Source organism: Pongo abelii, chromosome 6 (genome assembly GCF_028885655.2).
Source record: "Pongo abelii isolate AG06213 chromosome 6, NHGRI_mPonAbe1-v2.0_pri, whole genome shotgun sequence".
In the NCBI taxonomy this organism is placed as follows: domain Eukaryota; kingdom Metazoa; phylum Chordata; class Mammalia; order Primates; family Hominidae; genus Pongo; species Pongo abelii.
Genome location: NC_071991.2, coordinates 54,494,707 through 54,506,490, shown reverse-complemented (window position 1 = coordinate 54,506,490; position 11,784 = coordinate 54,494,707). Strand labels below are relative to the sequence as shown.

The 11,784-nt window shown below is 50.9% G+C and overlaps 1 pseudogene; it reads right to left on the bottom strand.

Moving 5' to 3' along the window:
- Positions 1-376: 376 nt before the first annotated feature.
- Positions 377-11,563, bottom strand: LOC100445101 (putative golgin subfamily A member 8G; annotated as a pseudogene).
- Positions 11,564-11,784: the final 221 nt, after the last annotated feature.

Below are 11,784 nucleotides of genomic sequence, written 5' to 3'. Positions count from 1 at the left end.
TGTGTACTGGGACAGGAAGTCATGTGATTAAAACAGGTAACATGAACTCTCACTTTAAAATGTATTATAGATACAAATGCTCTAAGCTAGGAAAGGTTTTCCACATCCACAGTCAATGACGGGAGCCTTTCATTCCTCAGAAATAATCCCTTTTTAGGTCATTGAAAAAGAGTACAACTGCTGCAGCTCATGATGCCATATCTTCATGAGCCCAGAGCACATACAAATCCTAAGGTAACTACCATAGTACAGCGCTAATTCTTGGCACTGGAACAAATGAAACACTGTGTACTGCATATACCTGCCAGAGCAGGCCACTTTCCTCTTCTGTGAGATTTAAAAAGCTCCTCCAATATATTATTACTCCCGTCACAGTACACAGAAAATGGGGAACAGGCGGTTTCCATTTCTCAGCCTTTAAACAACTCTAAATGTCAGTACTCATAGTGGCATATTACAAAGTAATAAACAGTGCACACTTGGGGGCAAACCACATATTGAGCTAATGAAGAGCTCACTGTGATTAAGATTAGATAAAAAAATAGCAGAACATAAGCAAATTTTATCTGAATTCTGTAATGAATATACATGCTGCAATAACATTTAAAAAGCATGGTAGCCTATTCCAAACCAACAAGAATAGTTTTGGGCAAATAGTGGGTCTTTGTGTGTTTGAACTCCTACCACATAAGGGCAAACTCGATATGAATGCTAATGACCTACAATTATGAAATTAAAAAAGAAAAATGCTAAGGATGCCAGAGTGAACATCAGTGAAAGCCACAGAGACCCACTGTCTTTTAACTTTTTACAAATAAACTTAAACTATAAATTAGAAACACAAATAATCATGAGTGGCTCTAACATTCAAATGAAGTAAATGCATTGTGTAGGAGTTAACCCCGTAACTTTGTTTCTTTTTAAAAAATTTGTTGACCAGCTCTTTGATGATGGTGATATTTATCTCCTTCTTCTTAGCAGCCAAGCCCAGCAAAAGAATGCCACACAGGGGTTGCTGCCCAAGCCTAGGTGCTCATGGTACTCCTGCACGATTGGCTGTGCAGTAGGGTTGTCATGGGGAGCACCCTCCCCGGCCTCTCCTTGCACAGGCTCCATGCTGTCCGTGAGGCTCACCTCACAAAGATCTTTGGAGAGAGGGAGGCGGGGATCTGAGTGCAGTGTGAGCTCCCCCTGCTCCTGCCTGCCCACCCCACCTGAGGGCTCTACTCACCACCATGCTTGTCAGCAGCCCTAAGCTCCTGGGGGGCTGGGGCTCCTGGACCAGGCTCATCAGCAGGGTTCTGGGCAGCGGCCAGGAATTTGCTGTGCCCCTTGTTGTAGTCATCACAAGCCGCAACACCATCTCCTGCAGCTCCAGCAGCTTCACCTGGAGGGAGGGGTGCTCAGCTGTCACTACGCTGCCGGCACCCACCCTCACGCTGACCCCCACCCCCACCCACACAGAGATGTTGCACACCCTACCTTCATCTCCTCTCTGTCCTGGGCCAGCCTGATGATGTCCTCCTCCCGGTGCCACATCTTTGACACTGCCCCTTGGCTCTGTTATAAGGTGATGGATGAGCTTTCCTGTGAGAGGACAGAGCTCAGATGCTGGGGCCCCTCCGATGGCCCTGCAGCTCCCCCTGTCGTGCCCTGGCCTCCCACTCACTGATGGCATCTCTCTCTCCAGTACTGGATGAATTGAAGTTCTTGTTTCTCCACCAGCTCACTCAGCTCTGCCTTCTCCTCCAGGAGGTCCATAAAGCCACTCTGGAGCCAAAATAATGGGGTCACATCTCGGCAGTGACCTGCCACACCCCTGCCCTTCTTGGCCCATGCCAGGACTCACTCACCTCCAGCTTCTCCATGACTTCCTGCAGGGCCCGGTGGGTCTCCCCACTCACAGACTTGCCCCCACTGCCTCTGGCTCCTTCTGGTCCGAGGCCACTGGGTGAGCCAGGCGCTGGCAGCACACCCTCTGCTTTTTCACCTGCTCTTGTAACTGTGCCTGCTCCTCCTGGGTACTGGCTCCAGCGGACTTGAAAAATGCCACCTGAGGGCAAGATGTGAACATTCTTGTAGCGGCATACACAGAACAAATGGGTCAGAGAGGTGGAGTGCAGCCCCTTCCCTTGGGGCCTCAGAGTGTGCATCTGTTGGTCACAGGTGAAATGGTGTCTGACCACTGGCTCCCGGAAGGGGTGAGGGTCCAGAGAAATCAGAAGGCAGGGAAACTAAGATCATAAAGGGGTCTTGGAGGGACCACAGAGGAAGGTGGCAAAATGGGTGCAGGGGGAGTCAGGCTCACCATGGCCTCCCAGCTCTCCAGGTCCTCCGGGACACTAGTCATGGACCTAGGTGCCTCCTCCTCCCCACTGTCCAGATGTCCTCCTCCATCTCCTGTGGGAGGTGGCCAGAGGGGTCCTCAGACAACCCAACAAGGGAGGTACTGTGGGCCCACCTCTGCCTCCACCCTCACTGTGTAACCCTGAGCCAGCCCCTCCCCAGAGAGGAATGAGCTGCTGTTCTTTATTTTTACTTTTAAGAACCAAGATCTTACTATACCGCCCAGGCACAGTCCCACTACTGGTCAGTGCGGGAGTTCTGACCCGCTCTCTTTCTGACCTGGGCCAGTTCAGCCATCCTTAGGCGACTTGGTGGCCCCCTGCTCCCAGGAGGTCACCATATTGATGCCGAACTTAGTGCAGGCTCCCAGTTGGCATAATGACCAGCTGTTCTAAAGGTCTCTTCCAACTCCTCAATCCTATGCTGCTAACAGTCCCCCCTTCCTCCTGGGGCTCTCTCCTCTTCCTCTAAGCAGTCTCCCCTACCTTCCCCAGGGAGAGCCATGGGCTTAACTGGGCCTGTAGCTGCTGGTTCTGCTGGCTGGCAGCTTCCAGGCACTCCTAAGGGGCCAGGAAAGTGTGAGAAGGCATGGAGTTTGCCAGGTCATCCCCCTCATGGCCCCGTCCTCAGCAGCCCCCTCCCCTGGGTATCCTGCAACACTTGGTGGGCCATCTTGGCCACCACTTTGCCTCAAGCTTCCTGCTGCTGCAGGTGGTTCATTAGCTGGGTCTGCTGCAGTAACTGCTTGTGCACTCCTCCTTCTCAGAGGTGAGCTGCTGATAGTCGGCCACCTGCTGCTGATAGGTGGCTAAGTACTGCTGCAGGTGACCCAGGTAATGGTCTGGCTGCTGCTGCAGACTCTGAGTCTCTTGGCTCTTCAGCTCCACCTGCAGGAAGACCCTGGGCATGAGGGCCCATGGTGGCTGGCTTCCAGATTCTGGGCCCATTAATAGGGTAGCAAGGACACTGTGGGGGTCTGTTGCCTGCCCACACCCCTGGCGCCTTGCTCCACAAGGCCTAAGTGACTGCCTCCCTTTCCTAGAACCCCATGCCTCCTTCCCCAGCCTCAAGTCTCATAATCTCTTCTCACCATTTAAACTGTAGGCCATAGACTGGTGGAAAAGCAGTGGGAGCCAACCACCATCTGCAAAGTGTGCTACATGCCTAATGCTTTCCATGTATTATCACATTTAATCCTCAGCACCTCTGTAAGGAAAATGCTAACTTCCTTTTGAAGTTAAAGAAACAGAGACTTAGAGATGCAAAGTACTTGAATGGTGACCAGTGGAACTGAGGCTGGAATCCAGTTTTAATCTAAGGAGACTTTTTGTTTTGTTTTGAGACAGAGTGTCACTCTGTGGCCCAGGCTGGAGTGCAGTGGTGCAATCTCAGCTCACTGCGACCTCCCTCTTTTGGGCTCAAGCAATTCTCGTGCCCCAGTCTCCTGAGTAGGTGGGATTACAGGCATGTGTGACCATGCCTGGCTAATTTTTTTTTTTGTAATTTTAATAGAGATGAGGTTTTACCATGTTGGCCAGGCTAATCTCAAACTCCTGACCTCAAGTGATTCTCCTGCCTCAGCCTCCTAAAGTGTTGGGATTATAGGCATGAGCCACCATGCCTAGCATAAGGAGCCTCTTATACCACTGTCTCTTCCCCTGTGATTGGGGGTCTCCATGCCTCTAGCTGGGATGATGATGTCCAGACCCAGGAGGAGCCCAGGGCTACCCACCTCTAAAAGTCAGAAGGCAGGAAGCAAGAAACAGTCACAGGACTGCCCTGGAGGGTGCTGAGGTCACCTGCCCCCAGGCTGGAGCTGCCTCTGGCCTGACACATCTCCTCCCCAGAGGCTGGTGCCCACCTCCTGGCCCTACTTGGATGGGATTACTATCTCCTTCACCTCATCCAGCTTCTCCTGCAGCTCCTTTACTTGCTGCTCCAACTGCAGTGTGCTCTTGTTCTCGTTGTTCTGGACAGAGAGAAGCAATCAGCAGACACGCACTGCAGCTGGAGACCCCAGAACTTGGTGTCTGCCTCCCATGGCACCGGGAAGGGTGGAGCCAGGTTAGAAAAATCATCCCCTCTCTCCCACAGCCACCAGAGCAGGACTCCGGCTCACAGGTTCCTTTAGAAGTAACATTTCACGTGAGGGCTACACTGCCCCATTTTACAGGTGGGGAAACAGAGGCCTGGAGATCTAGGGAGGAGGGCAGGCTCCCCAGGTGGGGCAATGCACCAGCTCCTTGAAGCCACTCTGTGGCTCGACCAGCTGCTGAAGCCTCTCCTCCTGCTCCTGGAGCCTCTCCTTTTGCTCCTGTTTCAGGAAACTTATGAGCTGATTGTTTTCAATCTGGGCCTGGAGCTCTCCTGCCACTCTCTCCAGTTCCTTCCTCAGGTGCTGCAGCTCCACCTCAGAGGGCACTGCTGGGGGCTCCAGGGACAGGGGTTCCACTGAGAAGGGAAGCAGACACTAAGGGCCTCTGGATTCTCAAAAAATGAAAAACAAAAAAAACCCTCCTCTTGGTGCACAGCTCCTCTCAGGCTCCCCAAACTTGGCCTCACTGCTGATGATTCCTCGCACCCAGATGGTAGCCAATCTTCCAAGCCACTTTCAGATAGAGAGCACTGTGGGTGGCTGACAATGGGCCCTCCTTGCTGATGGGGACACTGAGGCTCATGGAGATGACAAGACTTGCTGTCTCCTGGCACAGACCTCTTTCCCTCTGCCTCAAAGCCCTTCCATCCACCCACCTCCCTGGGGCATTCTAAGCCACCCCCACAGCCCTCTGATACCAGTCCTGCTCCCAGGTCACACCAGTCCCAGCTTACCCATCTGGTTTTTGAGTTTGGACAAGCTCCTCTCCAGCTCCTGTAGCCGATGTGTATCATGCTTCTTCTCCTTTTTCAATGTGCAAACCTGCCCAAAGCACGGGGGAAAGGGCCCTGGAGAGAGGGGCTGGTGGCTGGACAGGTTACCATCTCCCTCTCTGTCCCCACCTCCACAAAGCCCAAACCCATGACCACCTCTGGCTGTACTATTCCCATTTTACAGATGCCTAGAGAGATCCAGTGACCTATCTAAGGTGGGGAGCTGAAGGGTCAGATCTCACCTCCTGTGACATTTTCCTCATTCTCTGCTGCCACCGGGCCCTCTCTCCTTTTATATGTTGAGCATATTCATCTGTCTCTAGCTGGACTTGTTTAAGCGACTCTTTCAACTGCAAGAATGGGTGCAAAAGTTAGGAAGGGCTGTCACTGGTCCTCACCTTCTCCTGGACACCTGGGGTCATCTTTCTTCCACATCCCTCCCTCTGCAAAACCTCACCTGTGTCAGGTGTGCTTTCAGCTGTGCCTTCTCCTGTATGGACTGCTCTAAATGCCACTCAATAAGTGCTTTACTGAGGCTCGAGAACTGGATGGTGAAGAGTGAGAAGTCTCGATCTGGGGAGCCTGGGCAATTCCACACAGTGCCCCTTAAAAGGGCTAGGGCTAGGCTCAACATACAACTCGGTCAGTAAAGATCAAGGTGTTTCCAAGCCCATGGTCTGGTTTTTAAAAGAACTCAGTAAAGTTGGAAGGGACAGGGGAAGAGATCGAATTTACAGCTGGCTAACAGAGGCCCAGAGAGATCAGATAATATTGCTATTGTTATTACTGTTATTATTACTACTGTTTGAACCTTTATGGAGTGCTTGACCAGGTACCATGCTAGCAATCCCATTTAATCCTCACAACTGCCATAGGAGACAGTTACTATGATTACCTCTATTGTGTAGATGAAAAAACATGGAGTATTTAAGGTTAAGTGCTTGTCTAAGATCACTTAGGCAGAGCTGGGATTTGAACACCCAGGTCTATCAGATTCTCTAAGCCCATTTTTCTTGCTGGGGATGGGGGCACAGATAGGAAGGGGAAAGTTAATCTTTTGTTCACTTTTTGAAAGGATGATACATTCGCATAGTCCAAAACTCAGAAGGTACAGAAGGGAAGTATCTCCCAGACACCCTGTTGCTCTCTCCTGAATTTTTTATGAACCTTTGCAGACAAGTTTTATGTATATTATCATAGTATGTACACACACACACACACACACACACACACACACACACACACACACTTTTCCTCTTTCTACAGAAATGGTAACATACTAAAGGTACTCTTCTGTACCTTCACAGTACAGGTACCCAATACCCCACCTAGGACTTGGCCAAGACCACAGTAAGGTAAGGGCAGGGCAGACACTTGGCCTCCAAGCTCTGCTTCCAGAGCTCACTCCCCACAGCAACCCCCAACTCACCTACAGCAGGTGACTCAGCCCCAGGCTGAGAAATGGCCATAAAAAAGCAGCGAGAAATGGCCATACTGCTTCTGGGCAGGACACTCCATCCTGCAGAAGGGACCTTTAGGCTCACTCCTCCATCTGCAAAGCCGGGCTCCCAGGGGATGGGGCAAGTGGTTGAACTCACACTGATCTCTTTCTTCTCCTGTGTGGCAGTGACAACAGAGAGAGCCTGTTCTAACTCTCCTATACACTGCAATGTATATTGCAGGCAGCCAGCCAGATGCTTGGACTCTTCTGTAGTGAGAGAGTTGAGATGGGGTCCAAAGGACTTTCCCAAAAGACCTGTCAAAGTGCCAGGTTGAAGGATGACAGGGTACCCAGATTCCCACCTTCAAAGTATCTGAGAGAACATTTCATGTGATACAGGTCCGTATTTAGTTTCTCTTTCTGTACATTCAATCTCTGGATTTGAACCTTTGGGAGAAAAGCCAAGCAAGTGCTGACAGAGAAGGAAAGAAACATTCTCTGGAGGACAGGAGAAAACTTCGCACCCTCCACTCACCTCTAGCTCCCTTTTGGCTTTCTGTTTCTCATTGTTTGCCTTCTTTTCCTGTAGGAAGAGGAAGACAAAGCTCTTACGAGGGGCAGGCAGAGAAGGCACAGCAAGAGACATGCCCCCAGAATGCCACCAATGCCCCAGGACAGGCCCACCCATGGGACCAGTTTATCAGGGACCCTGTGGGGTTGGGGTGGAATCTGAAGGGTGAGCCTTCTTTGCCAGGCTGGGAGTGGGTGAGACGAGACTGGGGCTTCTACATCTGAGTGCCCCCCAAACGCAGCAGTCATGTTGCGAGGAAACAAAGAAATCACGTTACTTCTTCCAGCTGATGTTCCACTTGTTTCTTCTGTTGTTTCTGTGGGGACAGTCAAATTAAGGTGATGGAGGGTGGCCCCCTCAACTCTATTCCCCAGACCAGGAAGCGGTAGGCAGGGGCCAGGAATGGATTTTAAAGGCAAAGTTCTCAGACATAATGGCAATATGAACTGGTAAACTCTCCTCAAGCTCCCAAGGACAGAGAATTTGGGTCTTTGTTAGATTTTGCCCACAGCCACAGAACTCAGTCTGAATCTGGAATCTCTCGAGAGAACGGTAACATAAACCTCTAGAGATGGAGTTTGAGAAAGGCCCCCCCTTCTGCCAGCTTGTGATTTAGAAAAATGCTTTCATTCAGTAAACATTTACTGAGCAAGTACGGGCCAGGTACGGTTCTTCACAGCAGATATAGGGCAGAAAAGGACAGACAGGAGCCCTTGGCCCTGAGGTTTCCATTCTAGGGGTTCTTTAAATCTCGCACTCTCAGAGCTAACAGAGACCTTTGATACTCACTACCTCCTCTGGAAACATGGACCCAAAAAGGAGAGGTGGTTTGTCCAGAATCAAAGAGAAAATTAGGGACTGAGTCACAGCAGAAATATGGGGCCCCTGACAACCAGTCAGGCTAGCACTTCCATGAGAGGCAACAACCCCAGGGCATGTGTAGCAAGGACTGGAGCAGAGGTGTCTGGAGAGGAGAGAGTCAGCAAAGAGGGCAGCAAAAGAAGAGCCATGCTGCATGCTCTGAGGTCCCCCTAGGTGAGGCCTGGGTGCCCCAGCTCCCTATTTGTCCTTGGCACCAGGGGCCCCCAGCTCCTTTCCTCAGGGCCCAAGGGGAAACTGGAGCCCAGGATTGGCAGTGTGGAATCAGGGGACCCCACTGGACTCTTACCAAAGATTTGATGGTGTTATTCAGTTTACTGATTTTTACGGACCTTGAGTCCAGGACGACTGCTAGTTCTTGGCACGGGCTCTGAGGCACATGCAGAGACAAGGAGGTGGAGGAGGAGTGGGGGAGAGGTAGAGAGAACAATCATTAAGCCTGGGGTGTGTGTGGGCTCTCTCAGCTGGCAGAGGGGCACCTAGTCCCCACTGTGGGAGGAGGTTGGAGGGCTGGCCTGCGGGGTCACTGCACCTCCACACAGAGCCTCTTACCTCCAGATCCTTCAGGGGAGCAGATGATGTAGAGCCCTCCCCATGGACACCTGTTGCTGACTACAAGAGATGAGAGTGCACATGGAGATGTTCTGTCCCCCTCAGTGTCTAAGCCCTCTGACTTCTTTTCTTCCCCATCAACTGGCAACATTTTCTTTTCTGCCTATCTTGGATGCTTTTTCCCATAACTCCTTTGTGCCAACTTCTCTCATGGTTCTTATCCCCCCAACATCCCACCCTGAGGCCCTTTCAGTGACTCCTGATGGCAAGTGGCTGTTCTCCTTGTCTTGGCTTCCCCTTGAGATTGGGGATGAGGAAAATTGAACAGCAATGACCATATCCTGGGTGTCCTTGGTGTTTACAGCAGGCCATGTATTAGGGATTAACATTAAAACAACAATAACAAATCTCATTTAAACTTCCCAAATGGAGGTCAAACAATACCACCTCTATTATACAGACGTAAAAAAAGAGGCCCAAAGAGCTCAAGCAACTTGCCCTAAATCATATCCTTGGCAGATGGAGAGGCAGGATTCAAACCCAGAATTCCCCCCCCCTTTTTTTTTTTTTCTGAGATGGAGTCTCTCTCCATCTCCCAGGCTGGAGTGCGGTGGTACAATGTCAACTCACTGCAAGCTCCACCTCCCAGGTTCACGCCATTCTCCTGCCTCAGCCTCCCGAGTAGCTGGGACTACAGGCGCCCATCACCACACCCGGCTAATATTTTAGTATTTTTAGGAGAGACAGGGTTTCACCATGTTAGCCAGGATGGTCTCGATCTGCTGACCTAGTGATCCACCTGCCTTGGTCTCCCAAAGTGCTGGGATTACAGGCGTGAGCCACTGTGCCTGGTCAAACCCAGAATTCTTAACCAGTACCCAACAGTCCATCCACAATCTTAACAATTACCCTCTACTGCGCCTTGGGCCCCCTGTCCCCAGGAGCCTGTCCAGCCAGGACTCACATCCTCAGGTGACTGGCAACCACCAGAAGTGGCTGTTTCAGGGCTACTGCCATTTGTTTTCCTGTTCCTCTTAGCTCCTGCTGGAACACCAAGGCTCTTTCTCTGCCAATATTCTTTTAACTGTGGGAAACAAGAGCAGTAACACTCATGAGAGCTATCAGCCCCTACAGCCACATCCTCCTTTACAGTTTTTATAAAATACTCTTATACACCATCTGATTTAATGACACAACAACTGTACAAGGTGTTGTCACAATCATTTAGTGACTGAGGGGGATTGATATCATGGCTAGGAAAAACAAGAAAAATGCGGTACTGGAACTTTGAAACTCAGTCTTCTGACTCCAAGCTCTGGGGTTTTGCCAAGAATCAGCAGCTTCCAGGGACCAAAACCAGAGGCAGAGGTAGAAAAGTAAACATTAAGTGGCAGGAACTGTATGCCGTGTGGTTTAGAGTCATATATCCTCACACGTCTGTTAGTGTGAAGAAGTGCACCAGTACCTCTCAAACTTTTATATCAATGTGTCCTCATGGCAGAAGGCAGCCTTTCTGTTAAATCTGGGAATTTATCAGAAAGAGGACAACCCAAGCCTCATTTCAGAGAGAAATCTGGTATACTCTTAGAAACCTATGTGACTGTCATCCCTAAGTACATTAATGTTTTTTCTCTTGATCTCAAGAGAATCAAGGGAAACTGATGCTTCAGAAAGATGTCCCACATTTATCCTGTGGCACTCAAAGTACCCCAGGTTGAGATAATATGAGGAGGATTCAAGCTGTCAAGTTCAGTTTCCCAAGATCTATTTCACAGAAGATGAGCAAATCTCACTTCAGAGACCACTGACTGAAGGGCAGTCTGGTCCCAGAACCATGGAAAATTAGAATATGAGGTGGAGAACTCAGAAAAAAATCTCTCTGGAAAGTAGAAGCCTGGGAGAAAACCAAACCAAACCCATTCTCCCATTGCCACCCAGAGATACTGTCAATGTTTTGAGCTCACGGGGGAAGTGTAGGCTTTTCCCACTGTCAATGTCTATGTTAAGGGAGTAAGGCAGCCTGAAACCTCTTGCTCCTAGGTCCCATAGTCTCCATTCTCCTTCCAGCTGGAAATTTGTGCTGTGAACAGAGGAACCAGAAATGCGGTGACAATGCTTAGGGGACTGGGTCATAAGATCAAAGGCCAGTCTTGCATTAATGATAGTTCCTAGGTGGATTGTGAAATCACTACATTCCACTTCTCCTGGTTTGGGGGAGAGACCACATCAATGCGTTGTCCGAGTCGCCGCTCCATGATCGGGGAGGGAAACACAGGGTTGGGACCCAGGTCCTTGGAGACGCCAGCGCAAAGAACCCAGGGAGGTCGACCTTGAGGCAGCAGGAGGGGAGGGCAGAGTCTGCAGCAGGGAGCCTCAGGAGTCACCAGCCCAAAGTCACCCAGGGACAACTGGTGAGGGTGGGGCCTGGGGCTGGCAGACCCAGATCCTTGGAGACGTGAGCCCAAAGAGCCCAGGGAGGTCAAGTTTGGGGCAGCAGGAGGTGAGGGCCCACTAATGAAGTGGGAAGCCCCAGGAGCCACCCAGCCAAAGTCACCCTGGGGTGATTGGCAAGGGCAGGGACTGGGCTGCTTGCTGAAGGGGCAGGGCTGACTGACAAGACTTTGGTAGGGGGAGCCCAGAGGCACCAGGGTTGTGGGGCCCAGTCCAGTGTGCCTCAGGAATGGTATGGACTCTGGCAGCCATCTTGTCATCGAGGGGATCTGTGGCTGGGTTGGGGGGCCAAGACCTGGTGCATTTTTACCTTTTTCTTGGCTATGGCCAATCTGTTTTGTCGAGTTTCTTCTGCCATCATGGGATGGGGAGGGAGGCAGGGTTGGGACCACATCAGCAAAATCCCAGCGAGCACTGATCAATGCCTCCAGTCACCTACAAGGCAGCTGTGCGACAGAGCCAGAGGAAGCGTAACCAGGGCCCCAGTAGAATGCAGAACAGAGGAGTGGCCTTAATGCTCCAAGCCCATTGGCCAATGAGAAAGATGAAATGGAAAGGGGGCTTGGCCAGGCAGCAGTGTGTCCAGGGGGACTTGTGGCTCACAAGGAAAGCTGCCCATGCAACCTCTGTCCTTGCCCACTCTGGGAGAGGTGAGGGGCCAGCTTTTGCTTTAAAA